Raw genomic sequence first — 15,995 nt, 5'->3', positions numbered from 1 at the left:
TGCTTAATTTGATGTATCTATAATGTGAATTAAATTTTTTTTTGTTTGTTTTGAAATTACTGCTACTGAAAAAAAGAAAGCTTTAAAGGAAGCACAAACTCAGCTAGCTACATGTTTTAATCTACTGATATGAGATTTCCTGGTTGAAGTAATTTTTTTAGAAATTTGACTTTGAATTAATTCAACCTAAATTCATGTTTTGTAAATTCAAATATTTTTCCTTGCTTTGAATTTTAGAAGTAGAAAAAAAAAAAGCAAGTACTATTTTCTAATTCTTAAGAGACACTTTTCTAATCAACTTAGAACTGTTATCCAGATCTCTGTAAAACATTCTCATGCCTTTTTTTTTTTTTTTTTTCCAATGTGTAGTATTTGGAACTAGTTGCCAGATGGATCAGGAGTTCTCAGAAGTTTCTGTTCAAGCTCAGTGTAAGAATCGCTCATCCTTTATTTAACAGCAGGAAGACATCATTATTCTGCAACTTTTGTTGCCTGTGGTGATACCATGACCCATATTGAGAAGAGGCAGTATACTTCAAAATAAAAAAGAAACAAACGTACAAACCCCTTTAATTACTAGAAGTATTAAATTGATCTGGAAGATAAATAAAAGGCAATAGACACTTTCAGGATTGTCTCTAACTCCACCAATTTTCTCTATTGTGCTATTTTTTAAATTGTGAAAAATAATTATAGGTATTTTCTATGAAGAATTGGAAACTCCCAGGTGTCCAGGAGAGCCTGGAAGAGCAGAAGAAAAGCCCTGCTGGGCCAAACTAATGCTCCCTTCAGCCCAGACTGGAGCATCTGACAATGGTAGTAAGACACACTGTTCAGCTTGATCACTTTCTGAAGTAGATTTACCTCATGCTCCTAGTACATCTGTTTCGGACTTTGACTCATGAACTTGTTGTCCAGTGGATTGCCTGATCATTTTTTTTTTTTGATTTAGGATACTGCCTTCTTTCATAGTGTCCTGCAGCAGGAAATTATTAGTAGTTCATTCCCACTGTGTCAAGTATTCTGTCATATTTATTCAAATCAAATCCTTAGTACTTTAACAAAATGCTTCCAATTTTGTTTAAGAACAGCTAATCAAGGTTCTTAATGATTCTGTAAGCCTCTGTCATAATTCTCTTCATTTTTTTTCCCCCTCTCTGAATTGAAGAGTACTATCCTTTACAGCACTTCCTCACAAAGCAACATCTTCTCATGGTGTTGTTTTGTGTCTTTTCTCTATCTATCCTATGTCCTTCTTAGAACATGGAGACCAGAACTACAAAAGATGATGAAATGATTTTACCTCTATAAGTTTTGACATACCCATACCTTGAGTAACACACTGGCTTCATGAGAAAAGCCTGAAAATGCAGTGATTCGTCATGAGCCTATGGTTTCAGGTCTATAACTGTGTCATGAATAGTACTTTAAATGTTATTTCATGCTAACAGTGTTACTTTAGGTATTTCCTCCTAATAACACAATTTGGTTTTTTAAAGGTCAGTGTCAGGATACTTCTTAATTTTCATTTTGCCAGCAGCCTGTTGCAGGAAAAAAAAAAGAAAAAACCCGCAGCAATAGTATCAACATATACGATTGATATAAATGAAAACTTACTGTGCAAGTAAGTTTTCTTACTTGCACAGTAAGTTTCTAATCTCTAATTTGGTAGACTCTCTGCAGCATAAAATAAATTTCTAAAAATCCATAATACAATGCTTTGTGGCTTTCAATCATTAGGAAGAGTGAAAAAATCCCCCAGGCTCTTACTCTAATGCTACAATTCAGATTTTTAAGGCAAGGCTTTTGTTACAGACTTGATTAATGAAGATACAATTCTTCACTTCTCATGTTTTCCACTTTTTTAAAAGTCAACTGGAATAATTGTAAGACAACAAGGATCAGAGACATCTGCTGTCTCTTTAAGAAATATAAGTCATACATTGCAGTCACAAGTTGATGAACAAATGTCACTCACCATATTCTCTGTTGATTGGAAGAAACACTTTGTCCATAAAATATCCATAAAATATAACATGTCTATCATATATATAATACAACAAATTTACTTTGAGAGAGAGAAACATAATTTATATTCTGCATAAAAATTGCTGTTCCTTCATCAGAAGATATGCATGCCTATGTTAGTGAAAGCTGACAAAAGGGGCTATCAATTTAGTGAGTCATTAACCTACAGATGTTGATAATTTGTTGCAGCAGCCCTCTTGTTAGAGGATAGAAATGAGACACAGTTTATCACAGCATGAAAAGAGTCCTGGTTTATTCCTCTTTACAGCTCAGTCAGCCTAACTCCAACTATTCGCTGACTCTGGCTGCAGCACGCTCCTACTGTAGGTTTCTGTTGCAGCCTCTGACTGCTGGTTATTTCCTGCTAAACTATGACTGCATGTATTGGTTTGCAGACTCTGACTGCAGGTTTTTACCCAGCTAGACTGTGACTGCAGACCCAGACTGACCTCACAGCACTAATTCTCTCCCCAGGATCCTTCACCATACTCACATTCCCTCTTCCTCAAGTTCCCTCCTCCTTCATGATCCTCCCCTCACCAGCTAACCCACTCCCTTTTATCACACTTATCTTTATTGGCCATAGCTGTGACTCGTCAGGGGCAAGGCTGTATTGGGTAATTAACACAGCTGTTACTTATCAGGGGCAAGGTCACCTGTATTCCCTTCTCCTACAATAACTGGCTTCTACAGACCAAGTAGTTTCCAAAAATTTTGTATATAAATTATACATTGAAGCTGAACATGTATAATATAATCCTGTTTATTTACATATATAAAAGAATGGAGGACATTTAAAGGAACATTTATTGAGTCACTCTATTTATTTTAAATAAAATAAAATACAAAGGGAAGAGTTCACTTTTGTCAGTTAATTTATCATTATGTTGTACTCCCCAGTGTATTTTTCTGATATTTTTGAATAGTCTGAGATATACTTCCTTCAATAGCATAAATAAAATTGTCTAGTCAATCTGATTTTAATATCAATTCAGAAAAATAAATAAATTTAAAAATTCTAAGTTTTGACAACTGTTTTCATTTGCTGGATATTTACATAAAAAACCAGAATTTCAGACTACTTTCCACATAAAATGATATAGTGATTTTTCAAAGCTGCAGTTATGATGGACTTGTCTGTGGTTTCAAGAAGGCATTCTAAGTGAGGTCAGAAAATATGTCGTTTTTCAAAAATATGTGAAATTATTTAGTGCAAGTGTACAGTGAGACAGCCTAGGTGACTTAGTTTATTTCAAACTATAATAACTAAAGTGATATTTAAGAAGAATGGTTTTTGAAAATCATACTTTATACATAATGTTGTTTCCAATCAAAGAGTGAGCAAAAAAAACATGGATTAGAATCACATGTATTAGAATTCCAGAATACTTATCTATGTTCTGCAATATTATCTAAATACATCTTAAAAAGATGTTTTATTAAAGGAGCAAAGTCTATATCGAGAGAACATTAAAATCATGAAGCATGGAATGCCTTGGATTGATTTTTATCAATTTTGAAATACAAAGAAAAAGTCTGATATGATATATATTTGTAATTACTCAATCACTACAAAGGGCTGTTGATAGTTTTAGGGGACGTATAGTCATCTAGTCACTTTAAGAATTTACAATATTTACATTATTGGGTGGTAATCAGGCACTAGATCCTCAGAGATGTGGCCATCATCCAAATCCTGTCAGAGTTTAATAAGCATTTGGGCAACTATTAGATATTTGGTATAATTTTTAGATTGTCCTATGTTGATTCAGGAATTGGGCTCAATGATCCTTGTAGGTCCCTTCTACCTCAGGATAATCTATGAGTCATTATTTGCATCTTTGATATAATCACATACTTAAAGTCAGATTTTTTTGAATAAAATATAGAGTATTTAACTTGAATATAATACTGTGTATTTTCCATTTAGACAGATAGGTTTTTCTTTAAAAAAAAAATTGTTTATCCCTACTAATGAAAACTAATGGGCCCCCAAAATTAGTTTCTAGGAACATAAAAAAATCATAGTTGTTGACTACAATATGAAAAGTAGGACAAAAGTACAAAATCTATATCAGATCATAAAAAAAAAAACAACCCAGCAGCTGTGGTCTGAAACCTTGACTTTCAAAGTTTCAGTATGGATGACAGCAGTCTTACAGTGCTGTGTTATAAAAAGAATAGAAGTTATTACAAGGAGAAGAAATATCTCATTTACTCTGGACACGGCGACATTGACCTTTTACAGGGAGCTGCAGTCAGTTTGACACTCTGCAAAGTGATGATCTCACTAGCTTAAAGAGTGAAAGAGAGTACACAGCATACTCTCAAGGAAACCATTTTTCAAAGTGAGTCTGCACAGAATGAAAGAAACCTTAGAGCTTCTAACAAAAACAGGGGAAGAATGCTAGTGTGGAATTCACCTCATTTAACTTTTTCCCTGTCTTTGACTGCTGAGCTGACATCACTTGAGTAATCAGGCTGATATTGGAGGCCTGAGGTATGCTGCTAAGCAGTTTTTAGGGACAAAGTTTCCACTGGTTAAAGCACAGTTAGGAAGGTATTTTGTAAAAAAATACCACCCACATGTAAAAGGCAGGAACAGCAGCACTAAATTTATACAAGAATATTTGCACATTGATTCACTACACCCATCAACAAGCAACATCTTGAAGCAGCCTGCTGACAAGTGAAGATAAGCAATCTGGGAGATGGTCCCCACCTCATAAAGCTTATCCATCCTCCACCCCCCCAGCATGGAGCAGAGGCCTACACCCTTGGGGGCACCTGACTATGGAAGACCTCCAGGGATGCCTCTGACCTTACACAGCCAGGGTCACCATGCTCAACTCCTGCCTCCTCCCCAACTCTGAAGTCTGAAATACCTATGAGCAAGAAAAGAGGAAGCAAAGATAGAGACTTTTCTGCAACCTTTTAGTAGTTTGCATTATTCATTGTCCTTACGAATAGACAATACTACACTTAAGAACTCATTGACACTGACACAATTATTAAGCAGTAGTTAATATATTTAGTTCATCTTGATCTAAACATGATACTTCCTCACAGCAGGTATTTAAAAAAATGTTATCTATATACATATTCATGATCAAACCATTACATATACAAATGTGCACACATCTAGGTATATGTGAATGCCATATAGTATGATTTTGTCATAAATTACTTTTTAAAATAATTTTTTTCTCAGCATTCATTCTAAATCCAGGAAATAATGATGAAATACCGAAAATTGTGGTTTCCATACCTTTGAACATGCATATGCTTATCTTAGAGCAAATCCTCAACTGCTTTCAAAATTTTGGTTTCATCTATTTATCTACTTGGCTCTCATAGACTTTACCATTCTTAATTAAAAAAAAAAAAAAAAAAAAAAAAGGCATTTTGGTTTTGGGGTTGTTTTTGTTTTGTTTTTGTATCAATCACTTTGCCATCCCTGTCTTGCAAACTAATAGACAATGAGAAAAAAAAAAAGTACTGCACCAGCACTTACAGCCAACTTCTTCTTTGATACTTCAGCTCTGCACTGTACACTAGCAATAACCAAAGACAAATTCCTGCAAATAATTCAGTCTCCTGATAATTTAAAACTGAGTTAGCTGTAAATTAGATTATATTACTTCTGGCTGTTTGACACACTCTTTAACATCCTTACACTAAGCACACGAAAGGTTTGACATTTAATTGCTTTTGGAAACCTATCAAAACTACGTTTTAACTTAGATTTTTATTAAATTAATTTAACAAATAATAGCAATTCAGGAAAAGAAATTGGAGTTGTAGTTTAATATTATTAAAATACATATGTATAGAAGTTTGGTTTAATTCTAACACTGTATGCATCATCCTAAAAACAATTATGGTCTTGCTTCAAGAGTGGTGAAACTTATGAAATCTAATGTTCTATGCCCCTGACTGCAGTAAACCTTTCTTACTGAACACAGATATTGCAATATTTCCCCTGCGATGATTTAAGTTTCCTAGGTTTTATCTTTGACTTCATTTTACGGCCCATAAATACCATCTGGACAAGTAACATTACAGTTCTTTTGTTATTACGATCACATTCTTTGTGGTCAGCTGAGATGCACAAAGTCAAACAGTTCAGCTTGAACTTTGAACTAAATATACATTTAAAAAATAACCTCACAGATTGCAGTGAAGTAGAGCTTTTATAACTGCAAAATAAAAGAATTTCTCAGAGCTTCCCAATTCCATATGAGGTACCATACTGTGTACTTTACAGTACGCATACAAGTTTTCAAGTTACATTAGTTTTACAAATAACTTTTTCTGAGCAATCAATTCTTTCATAGTTATATCACATGTGATCATTTTAAACATTTTCCCTTAAAATTACAATTTCTTTTCCTTAAAATTGAGGTTTATAGTATCATTTTAGTGCTTATGTTTTTGGGATTTAAAGTTTGCATAGCTCTGTCAAAGTGCTATTACTGCACAGAGAAATTGTTGCAAAGGATATATTATACTAAAAATATACTGGTTTGAGAATTCTCTTGTGCCATTGCATAATCTATAGACTTTAAAGTTTCTAAATAAAAACAAGAAAAACTGATGCAAAATAATTATTCAGGTATTTAGAAGTATCAAATTTCAGGAAAAAAAAAGAGAGATGAATTTCTGGGGAATTCATATAAATGCGAGGAAAAATTTTCAAAGATGATTGGGGTTTTTTAATTGACATTATTCTGTCTACACACACACATATATGCATATAATATATTTAAAATTATTTGCAAAACCAAGGTATTTTTAGCTGGTGGCTCCTACTACAAAGCAGTATTTTGACATCTTTGTTAGCAGTATTATGCAGCAAGATGCTCTCTTTTAGCAGCTCTCTTTCACCTCTTTGAAATAAACGAAGTTCAGGACAGGAGCTCAATAGTCTTGTGTTGATATTCTGAATTCACTGAAGTCACTGCCAGAATCCACTTTTGAATTTTCATTTTCAACTCCATCACGTAAAAAACAAAAACAAAACAAAACCCAAACTCATCCTATGCAGCTGTGGAATGGAGCAATGTAATGCTTCTTCTTCCTAATGCTCAGTGCATATTACCCACAGCACAGGAAAAGTACAGTTGGGGAAAACATCTTTATAACCTCTACCAGCTTTATTTCGCTTTTGTCATCAGTAGTATGGTAATTCCTGGTAGTGTGCAATGCTAATGAGACTGCCCTTTCTGCTGGTTTGCTATATTTTTAGATTAATTTAGTTTGGGGGGTTTTGTTTCGATTTTTTTGGCATCATTTCCTCACTTTTTTTCCTTCAAAATCATCTATTTTTCTATAGTTTTCTGATCTGGGAGATATCCAAAGAAGGCGGAAATGTCCTTCCTTCCCCTGTTAAACAGTCTATATCTTTATTCATAAATTTCTCTGCTCACATTCCTGTTCTCTGGCCCATCCCAATGAGGAGCAGGGAAAATGAGTGAGTGGCTTAGTTACTGGCCTGTCAGCTCACCATGAGGTCTTAGAAAAAAATGATGCCATGTGACAAATTGCTAAAGCTCAGAAAGTCTTAGGGATGATAACTGTACACACTTGTAGTTAAGCTTATAATCAGGTGATATGATCTCCCCAGAAAAATGGTCTTCAGCCCCCAAAGCTGACTTCTTGTATTAATTTGTTCCAAATAACATATATTAAAATAATATTTGGATTTAAAAAGAGCCAAACTGGTCTATTTTCTGTGAAAATTTTGAAAACACATTTTAAAATTACATCAGTTTCACAATTCAGAACTGGTCCAACTAGGTAACTCTATAGCTATTTCAATTCATAAATGCCCTTTAGGCCTTTTAAATAACTTGACATAACTCATAATTTTAAGGCTTCTTTGTTTGCTTTCGTTTAAATTTATTCTATTCCAACTATTCAGGTAGTTTAACATTTCTTGGTATGCCGGCAGCATTTTCTTGATGACTGCTAGCAAAAGAAGTTTGATTAATGGCATATGTCCACAAAGACTGCAGCTTTAGGCAAACTATTTCATTCTCTCAAATGACCTTGCTGTTAAAATGTTAAATATTGGAGATGAGGCTTATCAGAATAAATCAGTTCTGAACTAGTTCTGAAAGTCCAGCTCTAATTCTGTGATGGTAAAATGACAGCTTAAAAAAAAAATAAAGGTCAGTGGTGAATACTTTGAAAAGTCCCATAATCTGTCAAAAATTCTTAATTGATGTTTATATACTCTGCTTTGCTGCAGAGGTATAGAGCTCAAGAGGCTATCAAGTCAGCCTAGCCCGTACTTTTTCTCTCCCAATTATATACAATAGCTTTTCTTTGTTGCACTCCAGAAAGGCAGAGAGGTAACTGATGGAACCTGCTGCAATCTAAACAAGCCAGGTTGTCCTCAGCGGTTTAAGCTGTTGAAACTTACCAACTCAACTCATTTAGAGTAAGAAAGGCCAGCAAATAATTGCAAGAGCAGAGGCATAGAAATTTCTGTGAGTGCCAAAGTAACTGACACCCTGCCCCTTGGCCAATACCATCATTATAGGCAGGACGAAATCAAACCAGTGACATGTAGGGGACGTTACTGATGTGTAAGGTCTGAATTTCCCTAATTGCAACCTTTGGTGGACCCAAGGCATAGTACAACTCAACCAACTCAAAAGCACTTGTGCTACTGGCTTTTACTGTTGGCTCATCTACATGTTTTATGTCTGCCCATTCTGGTAGAGCCATGACATCACCTATCACCCTGTATTTACTATCTGTGACCAGGTGGATCACTGTGTGACTCAGTGAGAGGAGGAGAGGCTGGACATGACCCAGCCATGGGCACTCCCAGCCCAGAGAGCCAAACGTGTCCTGGGCTGCATCCAAAGCAGCATGGGCAGCAGGGCCAGGGAGGGGATTCTGCCCCTCTGCTCTGCCCTGGTGAGACCCCACCTGCAGGGCTGCATCCAGCTCTGGGGTCCCTGCACAGGAAGGACATGGAACTGTTGGAGTGAGTCCAGGAGAGGACCACAAAAATGCTCAGAGGGCTGGAGCAGCTCTTGTTTGAGGAAAGGCTGAGAGAATTGGGATTGTTCGGCTGGAAAAGGGAAAGTTTTGGGATAACCTAATTGCAGCTTTCCAGTACCTGAAGGGAACTTTCAGAAATGATGTAATAACTTGTAGTGACAGGAAAAGGGTGAATGGATGGGTTCAAAGTGACAGTCAGTGGATTTAGATTAGATATTAGAAAAAAGCCTTTACTATGACAGTGGCAAGATATTGGAAAAGGTTGCCTGAGGAAGTTGTGGATGCCCCATCCCTGGAGGTGCTCAAAGCTAGGCTGAATAGGACTCTGATCAACTTTGCCTAATTAAAAGTGTCTCTTTCCATGGCAGAGAGGTTGGAAAAAGATGAACTTTCAAGGTCTCTTTACAACCCAAACCATTTTATAATTCTGTGATTCTGTTACTGCACGGGAATGTTGTTGCTCGTCGTTCTTACTGCCTCAGTAAACCTTGGTTTATAATGTGTTTCTAGACAGCATTACTCTGAACCACACCAATAGAGTGAGAAGAGACACTCCCTCTCTAAGGACAGTGACAACCACAGAACAAAGGATGTGACCACACCACCACACATCCTTCAAACCATCTAAGTCCCTTGCTGTCTCTAATCTGTGGACAATTAGATGTCACATGAAAGCAAACAAGACGGTTTATTTTTTTCTTGGAAAACATCTTCAGAGTAGACTGGGAACACTACCATGGCAGGACAATCATAGAAATATACCTTCAGATATTTTCTCCTACCAAGCATTGAAGTTGAGGAATAATTTAATGGTCATTTTTATGTGCTTTTTGTTACATTAACAACAAATTTTGCATTGAAGATATCCCCAGAAACATAATAAATTATGTAGTTATGGCAGAAAACAAGGTTAGACTTCTAGGCACTATACTACATTTCCTGGCTCAGCTGTCCCTTTAAATAGCTGTATTATGTCTACTGAAAATAAAATATTTTCTTTTGTATCTTTAGCAATTCCCTTATGGGATGAAGACTTCATCCCACTGGGATGAAGTGTTCCATATTTACCTATCTCTACTCTTCCATTCCCTTAAGAGTTTGTATATAGAGAATGTAGTGTCTCTGATCAGTGGTAAATAGTTTATGAGCCATATTGAACTCAGGGAAATTATTAGAGATCCTCTACAACTGTTTTTGCTGAGGTTTTTTTTAATATTTCATCTGTGCTGCTGAATTAATAAATTTAGAAAAGCCATTAGTGATTTAATAAGGCAGCACCAAATACCACCTGGATCTTTACCATCAGTATAAACTGCATAGGATAGATGTAGAGCATTAACAGATTGATTATTTAATGCTGAGTTTATATTTCTTTTTCGATTGAAGGCTCATGTTATTTTGTCTGTCTTGGCAAGCTAGCTAAATTAGAATGAGACCCATATTTCTTGAAATAGAGTGCTTTTAGCACTTTAGCATTCAGTGGTACATAGAGGAAAATATATTTTATACTGTCTCTTCAGAAAACAATTGAAGTCCAGGAGAAAAATGCCAGAGTTTGAAACTCCCAGATGGAAAATAAAATTCTGAACTCCAAGAATATGATATTCAAGCTCTTCTGCTTGAAATATCACTGCTGTATCAAATGCCAGACTGATATAAACAGTTACTGAAATAGAACTTGGAAAATGACATGTAATACTCCAAACAATTACACTAATGCACTGTCTAGAGCCACTGCTGTCTTATTAGAAAGAGAATATCACAGAAATGGCGATTCAAGTTTTAATAACATTCTGGACAATTTCTGCCTTTTCTTATAATAAAATAATGGAATTATGTGCCAGGAAGAAGTAAGCTACGGCACACCCTGATAATGATATAAAAATAGAAGAAGCTGAAATAATGTTCAGCCTGAGTAAATAGCCTATAAATTCAAGCTGCTATTTCAATGGGGTGAAGTACCTAAGAAGACTATTTGTACGTTGATCCATACTCAGTCTTTTTTTTCCCTACTATAATAATTCCTTCCCTTCCCTTCCCTTCCCTTCCCTTCCCTTCCCTTCCCTTCCCTTCCCTTCCCTTCCCTTCCCTTCCCTTCCCTTCCCTTCCATTCCCTTCCCTTCCCTGACCATGGCTACAGTAATCTGTGATTTTGCTTATTTCATATGACATTACCTATTAATTTCTGATTTTCTGAATACAGGAAAAAACCCAACCAAACAAGCAAACAAGAAAACCCCAAGCTAACAAAAGAACTCAAGGTAGAGGACTTATCTGAAGTGATGCAGTGAGTAATACTCAAGCTATCAGCTGTTCGTTGATTTTTTTAATAGGTGAAAAGTAATATCCATAGCTGCAAAATGCTTTTAGATTACATATGCTTATCTTATTATATTTATATTAATGCCTCAAAGTTAAATTTTGCAGAAGAGAAAATGTATTTGTACTGCTGACAAACCTGATACCGTTAATTTTACCTTATCAAGAAGTCAGTTTAAGCTATCTAAATCTATTACTTTCAGCTGCATATGATTTTCTACCATGCATTCTTCTATCTCTGTATTGTGGATAGAACAGTTTGATTAAAATTTATAAAATTCATGTAAATATGTGTGCTTAATATTGATTTATTCAAATCAGAAATTACTAGCCCCATCAGAACTGATACATGTCCCAAAGCCAGTATGGCTATTATTTTATGGAGCCTGCCTAGTACGCACAGAGTCTTGGCCTGACAAGTTAGTACTAGTGCTCTTTGGGGCACAATTAAATTACAATACCAGGCAGCTCTTGTCCCTGATGATTTATTTGTTTCTAATATTGTTATTCTAGAAAATTAAGGTTTGTCCACAGAATGAGCCATTAAGCTGAAAATATCTTCTGCAATTCCTTTCAGTTTGCATGTAATAAAGTCCACATGGGAGTATGAATGCATATTGTATTTTCAGTGTCAATTTCTAATGCAAATGTGCCTGATATTTTAAAATATTATTTTCAAGCCTTTAGTTGTATAGGGCAATGTTAGTATTGACCAGATTTTGGCAATAGCATGTCCTGTAAGGTACTGAGAATTCTGCAATTAAATTCTGCTGATAATTTCTCCTAAAAATTTAAAATGTGTGCAGACACGCTTTTAAGACAAATATTATTTGCTATTTACACTGCAAATTCTCAGCTATTGTGCTTAAAGATGCAATCTTCCACTCAGAGGATCAGTGGAACACAGATCTCTGAAACTTTTATCTCCCAGGGCAGTAGCAGTCTTGTCAAACATACATTGGAAGAAAATTACTAGTTTGAGGCATGAATAATAGTAATCAGTCATCAGTAATCAATGAGCTTTTATGAGTGATACAGAAGTAGAATTTGATTTCTGTAACAGTACTTCCACATAATCCAGGCAATAACAAAAGCTGGATGCTAACATGGAATTAGAGACAGGTAAGTATTGAATAATTTGATCAGTCTTGGACAGTTTTACTCAACCTTGAATTTATGTTTCTTCTACGAATTATGTTATGAATTTTCTTTAAGTCTGGCTTTGATGAATGACATTGATGTATAATTAGGAATACATATATTTACCTTGACAGGATAACATGAAATTCCTTTAAAAAATTATTCTGCCTTTTGAGACACAGTTATTTTAGGGTGTTTTATCATACAATGTGATTAATTTAATTTTCCTGGAGTAAAATGTCTGGCTACACTAATTTGGCTTTAAGTATATATAATGCAAGACATGACTCTTATAGGCTATGAGGTAATTGCCTTTATCACTTAGATATAGGTAAAGAGCTTATCTGAAAATAGCATCTTGATATTGCTTTAATATATTAACAAAGCTTCTACCCAGCTACAAGACTCTAAGTCTTATTACAAAATTATTTCCTATTATTTGCAAAAGCTTGTATATTTGAGAAGTGTGTGGAATGAGATATTAATTAATTGTGACTTATTGTCAGTTATTAACTCATCTGGAAAACTTCGTTGAACAAAATACGATGTACAGTGTGGTATTACATTGTTACTTGATGTGTTCTGCAAAGCTTACTAGGAAGTAACTACAAGAGGTATTTTCTTTCATTCAATTCAAAAATTTCTGCTTTTAACCATGGACTAGGGACAATTAAGAGCAAGAGGAAGTTGAAATAGCTTTTTTCCAATTCTCTCAAAGTAGTAGTTAGAGTAATTACCTTGACTATGGTTTTTTCAGTGATAGTGTTCATGTTGGTCAATAAAAGACATCCTATTTCTGGGCCTATAAGCCTACAAACTGTCTGTTTTGATGCTGTAACTTGAGCTGTTTGCTATATATGAACACTTAGTCCTCAAAGCTTGATTTTTAAAATATTTGCATGTACTTCTGTTGAGAACGAAATAAATGGATAAATAAAGCACTATGGGAAATATTAAGGGGTCAGGCTTTCTCCCTTGCTTTGATTCTGTACTTACCTAAGAAAAAAGCTGACCTTGGGAGACTAAATACTTTAGAAACTAAGCTGACTTTGAGTTTATCATCTGGTTTAATGACAGTCACAATGTCCATTGTAGAACTTTCTTCTATCATATTTATCATATTTTTGTCCACCCAATACCCAGAGCAGAAGCCTGTTGGCCATCTAAAGTAGAAGCAGACTATGTAAGACTATGGAAGATGAATTTTTGCCTGCATTAAATCAAAAGTAATTACACTGAAAAAGAGTATCAGGTTAGTGTGTAATATTGACTATGTATTTTACTATTAATTTGTTTCTTTTTACATGGGAAACATGTGCCCTTTTAATTTTAAATAATAGTAGAACAAGGTTATCTGCTATTTGGCATAATTCTCTCATTCTCTTCTTTTCTACATGTCAGCTTTTGCTTTTCCCTGACAAACAAAACAAACTAAACCAAACTCCCCAGCTTTATTTCTGTACTTTAAGAAATACGAAACAGTTTAATATCAGATCTTCATATATCTGTAAAGTAGAAACAGATATTAACAAACCCACCTTAAAATGTATAAAATACAATTTTGTTTGTTTATTTTATTTTATTTTCTCTGAGGAGAACATTTAGTGCATGATAAATACTACAGACTGTCACAATTTTTGGAGAAAATAATACTAACAGGGCTGGTAAAACAAACAAAACCCACAAATATGCATACAAAAGATGTCTGAATTTGTAGTTATGTTTCTATTCTTTCCTTATTGTCATATAAAAAAAAATGAAGTTCAAAATCTGCATTGTAGTTACACCTATATAAGCAATACTGACTTCTAATATGTATTCAAAGAAGGTTTCTCTGCCTTCAAAGTGTCACTTTTATGTCATCTGGCCTCCTTAGCTGTTGATCCAAAAAGCAAAGTTCATTTCAATTATTTTGGCATCCTTCAACACTCTGTCAGTAAACAAGCAGTTTGAAACATTCACTGTTATGAGCAAGATCCAGACTTGAGGATAAAGACTGGTCAGCAGTGGCTGGGGAGGACAAAAACTTGTACCCTTCATCCAAAGTGACATAGCTTATGGCTCCAGTATGTAAAATATTTCTTTCCTGCATTAGACTGAAACTCTTGCTTACAACACATTGTCATAACAAAATAATCAGAAAATAGGATAAAGAAATTGTTCTCTTACTTCTGTTCCAATTAATTTTGAGATAAAAATCTCACCTTCCTGCTACTAGATCATTATATATGTTTAGTAATTTCTAACTGTTAAAGTATCATAAAATTTATTTTCAGATACTATAAATCACTATTCCAAGAGAAAGGTTTGCTTCTGTTCAAACTCAAAACAGATTATGTCAATCCAAAATGGTTCAAATCAGTCTTGAATTGTTCATGCAGAACTACAATCTAGTTGAGTGACCACTGAATTATGTTTGACTTTTACTACTTCCTCTGGCTTTGATCCTGACCCTGATTTGCCATTCCCCACCCTGTGTCCTCCTCGGTGTCGTCACTTCTTGCATCTGCCTTTTAATGACACAGTTCTTTTGACTCAACTTCTCTTGTTGGGCAGCCAAGCCCTGTTGCTCCCTAATACTTGCAAACTAATCTCTGAACTGGGAAAAACTTTTCTCTTGAAGCACAAGGTTAGGATCTTGCTTTTTTGCTGTGATTTCTTCTCTCACCTTTCAGCATTCTGAATTTTACTATCTTAGCCTCACTGCAGTCAATGTTGCTTCTAATCTATTATCCCAGAAATTCTCTTCAAGACTGGAACTGTGCAAATGCCTAAATGAAAGTACATGAAACAACATGCTTTCCCTCCCTCCTTTAGCTGAAAAAACATGTTTATAAAATACTTAGATACCAAAATACTTATAAAGACTTAAATATTCTTTAATCATGACATTTCTCCTTGTGCCAAAGAACAATAATTCACAAGTAGTGCTTCAGGGGTAAAGAAAGGTGAATGAGATTCCAAGTTGCTTCAGTGAATAAATACCAAGGATAAATATGAGCAGTTATTTACTTTCATGGACTTGGTATCATGACAGCATACAAAATGTGATGTACTTGTGCTATTGCTTTCTACCGGAGAAAGGTATCATATTTACTATTTTAACTAGTGGCTATGCAGAATGCATAAGCATTTGCAAAGCTAAGTGCGGTACTTAGCTGCTTTAAAAAATGTAAAGCAATATTAAAATAATGTTCTCTATATTACCTTCCATTGCTTTTTTAAGATAGCCAAATAGCATATTTGCTTCCTTAACCAAGGCTGCCCAAAGTGCATATGAACAATTAAAAAAGCCTATAAGGATTCTGAATTCCTTAAAATGATAAAGCATGTTACTAAAATATTTTAGTGACTGTGTACATCTGAATGTTATTTGGGAACTATATCTGTGCTTTACCTTGAATTACAGATATTGCTGGGAATGGAAACTAAAGGCACAGTCAACCATTAAAATTCCATGACTATGAAGGGTTGGAATGTTTTTTGAAAGA

Source organism: Zosterops lateralis (genome assembly GCF_965231275.1).
Source record: "Zosterops lateralis genome assembly, chromosome: 2".
NCBI classification, from domain to species: domain Eukaryota; kingdom Metazoa; phylum Chordata; class Aves; order Passeriformes; family Zosteropidae; genus Zosterops; species Zosterops lateralis.
Note: the sequence above shows the minus strand (reverse complement) of the source record.